The sequence below is a fragment of the Dreissena polymorpha genome, chromosome 12 (assembly GCF_020536995.1).
Source record: "Dreissena polymorpha isolate Duluth1 chromosome 12, UMN_Dpol_1.0, whole genome shotgun sequence".
Classification (NCBI taxonomy): domain Eukaryota; kingdom Metazoa; phylum Mollusca; class Bivalvia; order Myida; family Dreissenidae; genus Dreissena; species Dreissena polymorpha.
The window spans coordinates 60,291,468-60,304,368 of record NC_068366.1 but is presented as its reverse complement, the minus strand read 5'-3'; the positions used below and the strand labels follow the sequence as shown (position 1 = coordinate 60,304,368).

At 33.3% G+C, this 12,901-nt stretch overlaps 1 protein-coding gene across 1 annotated transcript in view; it reads right to left on the bottom strand.

Annotated features, from left to right (window-relative positions):
- Positions 1-4,982: 4,982 nt before the first annotated feature.
- Positions 4,983-12,901, bottom strand: part of LOC127853319 (MORC family CW-type zinc finger protein 3-like) — a 382,815-nt gene continuing 374,896 nt past the window's right edge. Inside the window, exon 19 of the transcript XR_008036565.1 lies at positions 4,983-5,063. The gene's annotated coding sequence lies outside the window, so the exon portion shown is untranslated. The remainder of the gene's footprint in view (positions 5,064-12,901) is intronic.

Sequence of the window (12,901 nt, the reverse complement as noted above, 5' to 3'; positions counted from 1 at the left end):
AACAGAAATGATACATAATACGTCCATATAATATAATCAAGCTGAAATAACACTCAAAACATCTAAGGATAAAACATTACCGAAAAAAATCGTCCGGAATACAGGCTTCCGAATAAGGAACTAACTTAACACCAATTCCTTATTCAGAGGTCATAATTTCGGATACTTAAATTTGGATCATTCTCGCATAGCAAAGCTTTATATTCGTTAATATTGGCTTTGTTAAATGTAAGATTTGTTAGTTGTATCTCTGGTACAGTTCTTATCTGATCCTGAACTTTGGTCAAGACTATATGATAGCTGAAAACTAAACGTGTTTGATATATCTTTTTCCGTTCTCATACGAAGGGATATGATTTAGAATGCAAAATGATTTCAACACATCACCATAAAAGAAAGACTGCACCGGAAGCAGCGGTCCAAGTGCCTTTAGAAGACTGAAAAGTTTCATCGAAATGCCTCAATATTTTATATTATTTTTAAATTGAAACGAAAAAGCGCGCATCCTAGCTGTAAAAGAGTGTTTTCTTTTTATTTGTTTAGTGCGAATACGCGTTTTCTCGCTCATGCAGACCAACGGTACATTCGGCGACTTTCAACCTCGGCACACGATTGTTGACAGTGGGATCTAAAAAACGGCCAATTTCCTGATGGTAAACAGTCCTTCGTCGTTCTTAGCGTAATAGTTCCGTATTCGCACCGAATGCCAATATGTCGGCCAGCGTTCTAATCAGTGAGACGACACTGATCTCACAATAAAGGCGAGACTGAACCGGAATGAGCGGCCTCTATTAGACATGAAAGTCTAATCGAAAATCCTCAGTATTTCGTTGTTTTTTTTTTTCAATTAAAAAACAAAGCTTACATAACTGCAATTGGGTGGTTTTATTTCAATAGACTTTTTATCTCCGAAAGCGCGTTTTCTCGCTCTACGATGCCTACGTTACATCCGGCGAACTTTAAAATTGGCGCAAGACTAAAAGTCGAACTGACAAAATGGCGCTGTTCCCGGTGGGTATCAGTAATATTTTAAGATAGTGCAACTGGTTACGTTTTCCTTGTTCAGCCGCTGAAATAGGCACTGGGTTATCATTACAATAGAAAATCAACATTAACAGCGATTTTCCTTGATTTATGCGTATCTTTATTCATATTATTGTATTTGTTAAATAAGAAAATGCCAGTTCCTTTTTCGATTTGAATAAGGAATAAAGAACCAGTTCCTTATTCCTTATTCAAACCGAATAAGGAACTATGTTATCATTATTAAATAAAACAATGTAGGCATGTACTGCAATTAGTATTTTTTACACCCGATATACATTTACGATAATTTTCGTTGAGTTATTCGTGTCGTTGGTTCATTTTGATTTATAATGTATAAAAAGAACATTCCAGTTCCTTATTCGATTCGAATAAGGAATAAGGAACCAGTTTCTTATTCCTTATTCAAACTGAATAAGGAACTGGCTTATCATTACTTAAAACTAAGTAGAAATGTATTGCAATTAGTATTTTACATATACAACCAATATATAAATAATATATTCATTTATATGTTGTTAACTTTGGATTAATTCCATTGATGTTAATTAAGAAAATGCCAGCTTCTTATTCGGCTTGAATAAGGAATAAGGAACTGGCTCCTTTTTCCTTATTCAGCCGCGAATAAGGAACTGGATTATAAATAAAAACAAACATGTTTAAATGATGGAGCGAAAGAATATGGAACCAGTTCCTTATTCTTATTTCAATCCGAATAAGGAACTAGGTTATCATTAAATGAAACTTAATAGAGATGTGCTGTAATTAATGTTTTTTGATACCCAACCTACATTTACAATGATCTAAAACATTAATTGCAGCATTTCTCTTAGTCTTACTAAGTTTAATTTAATGATAACCTAGTTCCGTATTCGAATTGAAAAAAAGTAAAAGGAACTGGTTTCTTATCCCTTATTCAAACCGAATAAGGAACTATGTTATTATTAAACAAGAGGGCCAAGATGGCCCTAGTTCGATCACCTGAGAGGAGTCGGTTCATTCAATCTATACCAAATGTCAAACTTTACCTAGATATTGTCCAGACAAACATCCTGGTCAAGTTTCATCATTATTGAACCAAAACTCTGGCGCATGGAGTGTTTTTATTTTTGTAAGATTTGACCTGGTTACCTATATTTTGAGTTGACCCCCCTAACCAAACATCAAACTTTGCTTGCAAAGATAAATATGACCAAGATTCATAAAATCTAAAACAAAATTGTGACCTCTAGAGTGTTTACAAGGATTTTGTATAGTATAATGAAAATTTGGACGATCTAAGGGCAATAATTATGGCATTTATTATGTGATTTTGCTCATTATCAAGCTTGACTGAGATCTTTCAGCAACTTTGATAAAGAGTGCTTGAAAAATGTGAATGCTTGAGTGTTTACAAACATAATGTGGACGGACGGACGGCGGACAAAGACCAATACTAAAACCTCACCTTAGCAATCATGTGAGCTAAAAAGTGTGATTCACCGATCTGAGCCATTTTTCATATTGTCCGAGAAATCAATAAAAGCATTGTATTGACTAAGTTTCACGATGAATAGGCAAAACATGTGACTTCTATAGTGTTCGATCACAAGGTTTCTCTTAAGTCACATAAGAATAGCTGCCCCACTCCACTGGCGGCCATGTTTTTTGACCGATCGGGATCATTTGCGAATTCATCTGCGATATGCATAAAACCAATCTTTTCACCAAGTTTCATGATGATTGGGCAAATAATGTGACTTCTAGAGTGTTCACAAGCTTTTTTTACTATAATATAAGAAAACTGCCCCCCCCCCGGCAGCCATGTTATTCAACTGACCGGAACCATTTTCTAACTCAACTCTTGTATCAAGGAAACAAATGTACTGACCAAGTTTCATGAAAATTTGGCCAATAATGTGACTTCTAGAGTGTTCACATGTTTTCACAATATACATATAGAGAAAAATGCCCCGCCTACTGGCGTCCATGTTTTGTTCACCGATCTGGACCATTTTCAATCTCGTCCGAGATATCAATAAAACCAATTTTTGACTTTCATGATGATTGGGCAAAAATTGTGACTTCTAGAGTGTTTACAAGGTTTCTCTATAGCCAAATAAGGAAAACTGCCCTGCCCACTGGCGGTCATGTTTTTCAACGGACCGGAACCACTTTTGAACTCAACCAACATATCATTAAGGCAAACATTTTGACCAAATTTCATGAAAATTGGGCAAAAATTGTAACTTCTAGAGTGTTCACATGTTTTCACTTTATACATATAGAGAAAAATGCCCCGCATACTGACGCCTATGTTTTTTCACCGATCTGGACCGTTTTCGAATTCGTCCGAGATATCAATAAACCAATGTTTTGACCAACTTTCATGATGATTGGGCAAAAATTGTTACTTCTAGAGTGTTTACAAGGCTTCTCTATAGCCAAATAAGGAAAACTGCCCCGCCCACTGGCGGCCATGTTTTTTCAACGGACCGGAACCACTTTTGAACTCAAATAACATATCATTGAGACAAACATTTTGACAAAGTTACATGAAGATTGGGCATGAAATGTGACTTTTTCAGTGTTTACAAGTTTTTATCTTTTTTTGACCTAGCGACCTTGTTTTTAACCCGGCACGACCCAATTTCGAACTCGACGGAGATTTCATTGGGACAAAGCTTCTGACCAAGTTTCATGAAGATCGGAAATAAATGTGGCCTCTAGAGTGTTTACGAACGGACGGACGACGGACAAAGACCGGTCACAAAAGCTCACCTGAGCAATCAGGTGAGCTTAAAAGGAACCAACTTATCACTCTGCATTCGTTGGCAGGCAATCAGAATAAAATGTGTGAACTCTGGAGAACAGAAAATGTTACACAAAATATGTTCTGTATTGATCTACAGTTTCAATTATCATTAAAAAAAAAACGAAATATATACATATCTTCAAATTTGGGAACAAAACTATAATAAACAGGTATGAAAAAAGCAGCAGATTTTGCAAGATGAAATAATCTTAAAATTAACAAACAAAGGGACCAAAGTCCCTTGTAAGCTTGCCTGAGACAAAAAAAGAAACTTGAGTCATCGGATGCATTTTTTATTGTGTTATAAATACGACTTTCGACCAAGCTTTTTAACCTCTTATTACACATATTTTATGTTGGAAGCTATTAAATGAACAAATGTTTTGATCAAGTTTGCATATAAGGCAAAAAGAAGAAGAATTCGGGTGCAGCCACCAATTTTAAATCCTAACATAATTTTGGTATAAATATTATTTGCTATTATGCCATTCCAGGAAAACTGCATCCCCTCTATGTAACAAGGTATTTTATCGGACCATTTCCAAAGAAATATTTTATGTATTATCAAAAGAACAAATATTCTTACAAGCAGCATGACAGTAAGATAAAAACAAGATCTATTACTTGTTCGCTACCTTTCAAAAAAGTCTCACAAGAAAAATGCCAAAGCCCCTGGCAGTAATGTTTTGAAATAATTGGAACCGTTTTTGAGTCTTTACAAAGATATCAATAGGACAAAACAATCTCCTTAGCCAGTTTCAGGTTGATTGGACAACAGACCTGTTTTCCAAAGTATTCTAAATCTATGTCAAGTTGATTTCCTGACTAGTTTTTACCCCCACATTAGCAAGTATAGGACTTAGTTAAGATTTCATGTTGACAAAATTTAATCTAAATACATGAAATTCTGACTTACTTGTAAGAAAATTGACCAATAATTTGACCTCTAGAGATATCACAAACACTTTAACAATGGCGACTTAACAGACAATATAAAAAGCTTAATGATAGGAGAAACAATGAGAATTCTAGTGTGTTCACAAGGTTTAACCATAGCCACCCCTCTGGCTGCTATGTTTTTCAATGGACCGGTACCAATTTCCAACACAAACAAGTTATTATTATGTTATTAGAAACTGGATTCTGGGCATGTTTCATAACGTTTGGACAAAAAATTTGACTTCCATATAGTTCACAAGTTTTTTCTTTAATCTGATTAAGTGACCTAGTTTTTTACTCCACATGACCCGGTTTTGATCTTGGGGACATAGCATTTGGAGAAATGAATCGGATCAGGTTCATGAAGTTTGGACAATACATTTCGCCTCTAGAGCGTTCACAATGTGAACGTAGATTACAAATAGTGAACGAAGGACAAAAGGTGATCACAAAAGTAAAAGTATGAAATTCATTGATGCAAACTCTGTATTATGTATAGAGACACTGCTGTCACGGTCTTGATGAAAGTAGGATGCTTTTCAAGTATCATTAAATATCATGCCATAATAACATAATTTACACCAATATGCTCATGTTATCAAAGAGCTCATTAACCGTTTTCAACAGATGTGTTGCTCTTTCTGAGAATTTTATTTTATAAAAACCAGTCCTGTTACTAATACCATCACAGTTTGGACATAAGCATCGTAGATTTGGACAGCATATTCTGATCTTAAGAATTTATTGAAAAGAATCTGTATATACAGCTGCAATTTATTTTAAACACATATTGAATGGATTTCAAACATATTGGATATCGATAAGAAACGGTGTTATTTTAATATTCAACCAACTCACGAATAGTTGAGGTTACCAAATGAAGTCATAAGTCAGATCTCCACCCAGAGATTTGACTGCTTTCGAGCAAAGTTTTTTGTATGCCGTCTTCACTTGCAATATATCAATAATCAATTTAAAAATCTTAATTATTTTCACTGGTTTACTTTTTTCACTCATGTATATTATAAAATATTAATGATTCAAAACGTTGACATGCTATTTTGGTCAACAATGCAAAATTTCATTTTTTCAAGCTTTGCGATAAGCTGTCTACTGCTTATGACAATGTTACTGTCTAGAATTATACGAACCAATCGGTGCATTCGGGTAAAATATATATGTAAAAAAGATAATATTTACCCGTAAAATATGTTATATAAACATATTTCTGTTATTTTTATGTTTTTCAATGTATTTTTAATTTAAAGCTATTTTGGTTATAAACAGATAAAACCAGGTGTAAGCAGGCTGGAATTTAAAAAAATAGATGATAAGATGGAGATAATCTTTCATATATAAGTAAAATCCTTGGTAAAAAAATTGCTGTCTGAACTACATTGTGTGATAAACAATTTTGTTGAACATTCATTACTGACTTCTTTCAAACCAGAGAATCATTTCCGAGTTGAGCAATTCATTTTTAACTTGGTAGTTTAAAAAAACATTGTTAATATTCTGTTAAGTAATTTCATTCATAACTATTAACAAGTTTAAACAAGAGGGCCATGGTTTCCCTGGTCGCTCACCTGAAGAGTAATAACGCTTAGCAAAGGCTGTAAACGTTGTGTTGAGAAAAGAAAGGGTTCGTTGTTTCTGCAGAGATATAAATATATGCGTTTTAAGTAGTTTTATTGTTCGTCAGTGTGTTTATTTTTTTTTAAATAGACGTGTGTTACCTTTTGCGACACAGCTACATTTTTGCATAAAAGTAATATGAGGACAGTAATATAATTATGCGAATAATCGGCAAAAGAAAATGGAAGATTTTTTTTTACCAAATTGCTTTACGGCTTTGAGGTCATGAGATAAGCATCTAAGCATCTTTAATTGTTATACGGTATGGCTAGTGAAAACTTGTCTTTGTAAGAACAGCTTTAAATACCAAAAACAACAGTATTTTTCAATAGATGGGGTGTTTATGAAATGGATTTCGCATAATTAATACATATGTTGAATTGTTATAATATATCAAAGTCGGTAATAAAGAAGTAAAAAAGTATGACACGATCGGCAAGAAATTTAACATTTATGTTTTTAGAAGACACCAAACATCTACACTCGATCTCTCCCATAGTTACGAATATGTGCACATATGTGCAAATATAGTGGTCAACACACACAAGAAATAGGAAAATGTATAATTTCAAATCAACTGTCAAACTTTTGTAATTTAAATGAACAAAAAATCTGTAGCATAAATACATTATTTTTGTTATATCAACTTTGCTTTTTAACCAAACAGTTTTGTTTGTGTTTCTTAAAACATGAGATAAATTGTTTGTTTTTGTTTAACCAAATAGTTCCCGTTTCGAACAAAGTGTTTTACACGAAAAGAAACAATTTCAGACTCACATTTCAATGATATTTCTAATGGAAACAACAATAAAACCTGTTAAAACACAGGTCTTTGATAATCACTTACAAACTACTGAATGACTGATTTTGACCTTATACAAATGTCTGCCTATAACATGTGTAAGTTGTAATCTATCTTTTCAACGGAATTTCATCAAATGTCTTTGATGTAAGTCCCCAGTTAATTTGGGCCTATTTCTAGGGAGCTGTAAGCCTGTTACACAATCATCAAAAGGCTATTTAAGAATTTTCCATCATCATCATCATCGTGAACCAACATCCTCATTACAACTAGAGTTTTAACAAGTTTTACTAAAACCATATAAGGAAAAAAACTGCCCCACCATCTTGTGATCATCAACGGACCGCAACCATTTTCGACCTGAACTGAGCTATCATAAGAACAAATGCTCTGACCGAGTTTCATGAACATTTGACCTATAAATGTGACTTCTAAAGTGTTAACAAGATTTCACTAAAGCCGTATCAGGAAAACTGCCCTGCCCCCTGGCGGCCATGTTTTTCATTGGACCGCAACCATTTTCGAACTGAGCTGAGCCAGCTGTCAGCCATGGAAAGTGGTCAAAGTGGCTGCTATATTCAAGTGGCCACCTTTTAGACGGTATGTCAGCTGATAATATCATTTCCATTTAAAAAATTAACACCTAATGCTTAGAAAACTTTATGTGCAGTGTATACCAACATCATGCAAACTTCATTTATATTAAAACAATCACAAGCTTTGCACATCTTATCTTAAATAAATAAAATGCTTTATTTTTCAGACGTTCAAACCAAAAACAATCATTTTCAATCACATTCAAAACATCATATCATGCTTAATAGTCAGTGATCTTCCCTCTGGATAATAAAAGATTCCCAATAATAGAATGATCCGAAAATATTATTTTCAAATCCATATTTTAGTTATATCCTTACTACCTTAACTTTGAGGAGTACTAACTAGTTATCATATTATAACTTAAAGCGATAGTTGTCAAAACTTGTTAAATTCTCTGATACAATTCATTTGTAAGATGTCACTGTAATTATCCCAGTAATGCAAATCATATCAATTCCATATTATTTGTTTTTTTCCTAGTGAGTCGCATTTATTATATCATAAGGCAGTAGCACCTCTAATTGACTGCCTAGTGGCCACTTAACGTAGTTGGAAAAAGGTTGAGTGAAATAAACTGGTACTTAAGGCGGAAGACTGTTAAACTCAGACGCATAAAGGCTGATTCAATGGCATGTGTGGTACATACACGTGTGGTATGTATTGAATATATACCCATTAATCATATTTCTTCTTTCAGGAACCGAAAATAGAAAGTAGGTCAAACCATGAGATGCCAAACAACAAGGACATAAAACAATTGTTAGAACGGCGTAAATATCAAATTTTGCGTTTTAAATATGCTACTGACATACAGCCTGTCTATTTTTAATAACGTATAGGTATACATGGTTTTCACATATATTCTCCCATACAATCTCACTCACTGCTCAAACTTTGTTGTGAATGATTATATGCTTCAATCAACAGTAAACTGTTCAATAAACTTAAACTTAACCAACTTAATGAATAATATATGTATGTCAATGAATGATCAGATTCTGATCATCATATTATAATTTTCATTTAACTATGCAGAAGTGATCAGCATTTGAAGACTTTTTGTTATCCTCAACAGTCAGACCACTTTGTTTAATAGTCACAATCAGAAAATGAGAGCGCTGCCTGGAGAATCGTTACACATCGACTACCATATGAATCATTGTACCACATCTGTCACCGTTATTAAACTTACTTATGCATTACTAGTTTTCTATGCAATAAAAATGTATAAATGGCTGGGCACGAATATTAATATGTATCATCATTTTTATAAAGGAGTATTCGTTCAATGATATTTGATCAAGATTGTCTTAGGACATAATCTCTCTTGAGCACTCAACACTTAAGTGTACAACGGTACGGAATCATGCATTTGAAATTCCCCTAAAGTTGTTCTTTCCTTAGGTAAAAATTAAATGCAAATGATCGCTAGAATTTATACTGTTTTAGAAGACAACCTAATGATCATGTATGAAGATAAATTAAAATTGGAAAAAATAGATAAATAAGTTGTTAATGCCCAATGATGAATAACGCAAAAAGGTAGATCACAAATGGTTACGCTAAGCGTGACATACTATGGTAAGCTATTATATTACAGGGTCTCTAGTTCTACTTTCAACGCTTCTGCTTTGACATACATTTCCTGAGATTGTGAATATTATCATTGTATAGATTCTTTTCAATAAGATAATTCATGTTACATTATTATATATTACTATGTCATCTGATCAATCATGCTCATGGTAAGCTTTCGTGATCACCTCTTGCGTTGCGCGTTGTGCGTCGTCATAATTAATTTTGGTAAACATAATAAAAGCCGCATTTATTGTCCAATCTTTATGAAACTTGATTAGAATATTTGTCCCAATAACATCTTGGACGAGATCAAAACTGGGTCACTAATGTCCAAAACTAAGTCAAATTAAAGAACAAGTTTGTTCACACTCTAGACACCACATTTATAGTTCAACCTTCATTAAACTTGGTCAGAAGATTTTTTTGTAATTATATTTTAGGTTAAGTTCGAAAAGTGTTCTAGTTTGTTCAAAAGCATGGCCACAAGGGGTTTAGCAGTTTTCTTTTTATTGTTATATTTAAGCATTCAAACACACTAGACATTATACTTTTAGTCTTACTTTTTATGTAATTCGGTTCAAACATGTTTTCTTATGATAACTCAGATTGTTAAAAAAAATGGTTCGGGTTTGCTGAACTTCTCATAAGCTTATATTGTAACGATATTAACACACTTAAAATTGCGGTTGTTGCCAAATCTGCATGAAACTTGTTTATAGTTATATTTCAACTGAGTCCGAACAACGTTTTGGACTTTTGAAAAATATATCTGCTATGGGATGTGTTCGTTTAGCTTGTAGTATTTCGCAAAATGGCATTTTTTACACAGGTTGATGATTACAACTATTTAAAGGGACTGTCTACCACGAATGACGAAAAGAAATAAAACTTCTAAAATACCGTATTTTTTTACAATTATTATTTTATATTGATTAAAATTTCACGACTGGTATATTACATTACTTGAAAAAAGTTCATATTTTCAGTATATTCGGTAATACAATTTCGCGATGTGAAATCGAAAGTACATCGCGGAAATAGGTGACATAACGATATATACACTATAAATAACGCAAGTAGATTGATCATTTTATATATAAAATATATACAATTCACTACGCATGCACAATTTGCATTCCTGGGTTTACCACGTGACGACGATGATCAATCTACTGGCGTTATTTATAGTTATAACTGGTAGTTACCTGGTAGACATACCCAGTAAAATTTATTACCGAATATACTGAACATATGAAAACTTAACAACTTTTTTCAAGTAATGTAATATACGAGTCGTGATATGTTTATCAATATAAACTAATAATTGTAAACAAATACGGTATTTTACAACTTTTCTTTTCTTCGTCGTCTTGGTTGACATTCCCTTTAAGTGATAGCTATGACAGTGCAATTTTGAAGTTGTTTAAATGAAGAAGAAGAAGAAGACGAAGATGATGATAATGATGATGATGATGATGATAATGACCTTTCATCCTATGTACATGTTAAACCAGGAAATGAATGTGGTACATGTAACTTCATTTTCCTATAAATAATGCATATGTGCTCCATTAAATTTTGCATAGACAGCTTCTTGTGCAGGAGAGACAACCTACTGGGTCTGTGTTGCTTCAAAGGAGTTACTCCCCATACATTAATCTAAAATTTAAATATCCTCATATACCTGGTTCTGTGTTGGAAATGTATTCAATTATAAAACTAATGTCATAATTATGTTCCTGCAAGTAAAATTTTGTTAGAAAGAACGTTTTGAAACACGTGATGACAAAACATATGTCAGCATGTTTTTTATATGTAATATGTGAAATTCCTTTTTAACCTATATATATAATAGTTTTATCTCATCAAAGGAAGCTTTTAAGACTCTCTTTTTTGTCATTGTGAACACTCTTGAGCCCACGTTCTTGGCCGATCTTCTGTCTATTTGTTATCTCGGTTGAGTTCTATACTTCGTTGTGAAGAGTCAAAAACTCGGTCAGTACGTCAACTTGAAATACGTTTAAAACGCGTTTAAAGTCAGATTAATAGCCCAACCATTATAACTCTAAGAACTAATAATTTGTTCAATGGATAACTATGTCTAATTCAAAAAACTTCTAGTCTGTTTAAATCATTACTGCTAGAATGTGACAAGTGCTTTGTGTGTTACTATAATGAAATATTGTTAAGAAGAATGATTGCAATTTTTATAATTATAGTGCCATTTACTCTGAATTTTTGGATTTATACCCATTTATTGCCCATACATTTCTTTGGAGAGTTTGAACATTTCCAATAAATAATTTGGCTGTGTTGATGTAATAAAGTTTTCCTGGTAAAGCACAATCGAATGTGTACTAGAATTTCACTATGTTAAGTTATTTAAAAACTGTCGACCAAACAGAAGCCTTCTTCTGTGTTTCATTTTCATACTTGATAAAAATTTGTTTCAAAACAGATCAGATCTATAAATGTTCTTTGGGTCTCAGGTAAACGCACTAGGGCCTTTCTAGTCTAAATCTTTATAGGATCTTGAGGTCTAACTGTTTGTTGTTGTCTATTGTGCATGATTGTGGATAATAATAGTAGATGTTTCTATGATAATTAAAGATAACTAGTATTTACTTATTTCAGTTAAAATTGACGTCATGGCAGAATGTGGAAGTGCCTTATTCCGAGCATTAAGACATGGTTGTGGAGCTCTTCAGGGCATTTTTACCCGAGGAAAAGGCCTTTTTGATATACCTGTTTTTAATGAGACCGAGAGCCAATTCGTATTTTAACAATGTATACAGCTATTTTAATGGACAAGATAAACGCATCAAACACAAAACTTGAGTTGAGTCATGTAAAATATTTAGCCGGCAAAACTAAAAAATGTATTTTCCTGCTTTAGTGGCTGTTTGCAAAGAACAGCATGTCGAAATTAAACAATGGATAAGTAGCCTAAATAAAGAGATTACTGGCCTATGTGTGCTTTTAGTGGACAAGGAACCTGATACAACATACATTACACCAGCATAGGGCGTGTTTCAGAGTATGACGACAATATCTGACACATTTGTAGCTGCTGGTGATCTTCTTGAACGAGCCATATATGCATTGTTAAAAGCCTTGTGGAAAAGTGTATTAACAAGTATGGACCATCAACTGGTCTGTCATGTAAGTTTGCCCACAAACGTCTATTGTGTTTAATATATATGAATTTTTTACAAATGCTTACACAATTAGAATCATGTTGCTCCGTTTTATCTTAACCACTGAGAAATTAAATTGCAATCAAATTATTATTTTATTTTATTACATAAACAATTGAAAAGCCTTTATGAAAGGCTAAGGTTCATTTACTTATTTACTAGGAGATGTTTTGTGATAACTTGTGGGCTAAGTGTAAGGTTTGGCTACCCTTACCGAAAAAACAGGCCTCTTGAAAAGTGTTCTTGCTTAATTTGCAGCAAAGTTGCAGCAACGTTGCCGCAAACATGCTTTCTTGCAAACTTTTACCATGC